Source organism: Phalangium opilio, unplaced genomic scaffold (assembly GCF_054372755.1).
Source record: "Phalangium opilio isolate 3A_F unplaced genomic scaffold, DU_Popi_V2 ptg000483l_1, whole genome shotgun sequence".
Classification (NCBI taxonomy): Eukaryota; Metazoa; Arthropoda; class Arachnida; order Opiliones; family Phalangiidae; genus Phalangium; species Phalangium opilio.
In genome coordinates this window covers 690,001-691,545 of record NW_028324236.1, presented here as the reverse complement: position 1 = coordinate 691,545, position 1,545 = coordinate 690,001, and the positions used below count along the sequence as shown (strand labels likewise).

General features: G+C 43.6%; 1 pseudogene; it reads right to left on the bottom strand.

Annotated features, from left to right (window-relative positions):
• Positions 1-368: 368 nt before the first annotated feature.
• Positions 369-1,545, bottom strand: part of LOC149593975 (small subunit ribosomal RNA) — a 1,196-nt pseudogene continuing 19 nt past the window's right edge.

Genomic DNA, 1,545 nt, shown 5'->3' with positions numbered 1-1,545 from the left:
ATAATTTTGATAATCTCTCAAGTGAAAAATTCCATTTTTAAAAAGTGTTTATATACATTTAACCCTAGGACTCTCAAATTGGGAATTTATAATAGCCCAGTTGCCAGAAAAAACAGTAATTTTTTTGTCTCCTATAAAGGGGGGGGGAGGGGTGTCTTTGTTAAATCACCTTTAACATTTTTAAAGATGCTTTTTAAAAGCGTACTGATATGTTGAGGTAAAATATGAGTTGTTCAGATGCCCTTTAATTGTTAGTGATAATTCTATATCATTTCACAAACATTTTTCGTATTCATTATTATTGCATGATAGCGTTAGTGGTTAATGGTTAATGAGTGAGTGTCATTAATTGACATCTTTAATTACCGATTTCATCGAGCTTCTTTTGTTTGTCAAACGTTCATTGCGATGGTTTCCTTTAAGTTTCAGCTTTGCGACCATACTTCCTCCGGAACCCACAAACTTTGGTTTCCCGGAAGCTGCCCGCCGAGTCAATTGAGTAACTCAGGCGGATCGCTGGTTGGCATCGTTTACGGTTAGAACTAGGGCGGTATCTGATCGCCTTCGAACCTCTAACTTTCGTTCTTGATTAATGAAAACATTCTTGGCAAATGCTTTCGCTGTAGTTCGTCTTGCGACGGTCCAAGAATTTCACCTCTAGCGTCGCAATACGAATGCCTCCGTCTGTCCCTTTTAATCATTACCTCGTGTTCCGAAAACCAACACAATAGAACTCGAAGTCCTTTTTCATTATTCCATGCACCATTATTCAGGCGGGACGCCTGCTTTGAGCACTCCAATTTTTTCAAAGTAAACGTGTCGGGCACCTACGACACTCAATGAAGAGCACCGAAGGAAAACCGACAGGATGTTCAGGCCAGGCAGTAACCACCGGAGCGGACCGCCTGTCTGGAACTGAGATTCAACTACGAGCTTTTTAACCGCAACAACTTTAATATACGCTATTGGAGCTGGAATTACCGCGGCTGCTGGCACCAGACTTGCCCTCCAATGGATCCTCGTTAAAGGATTTAGAGTGTACTCATTCCAATTACGGGGCCTCAAAAGAGTCCCGTATTGTTATTTTTTGTCACTACCTCCCCGTGCCGGGAGTGGGTAATTTGCGCGCCTGCTGCCTTCCTTGGATGTGGTAGCCGTTTCTCAGGCTCCCTCTCCGGAATCGAACCCTGATTTTCCGTTACCCGTTACGACCATGGTAGGCGCGTAGCCTACCATCGAAAGTTGATAAGGCAGACACTTGAAAGAAACATCGCCGATACGAGATCGTGCGATTTGCCCAAAGTTATCCAGAGTCGCCATGGTAAGCGGGCCGAAGCCCGATTGGTCTTGGTCTAATAAAAGCGCCCCTTCCCTAAGGTCGGGGCTCTGCTGCATGTATTAGCTCTAGAATTACCACAGTTATCCAAGTAAAAAAGTACGATCTAAGAAACCATAACTGATTTAATGAGCCATTCGCGGTTTCACCTTATTTCGGCATGTACTTAGACATGCATGGCTTAGTCTTTGAGACAAGCACATGACTAC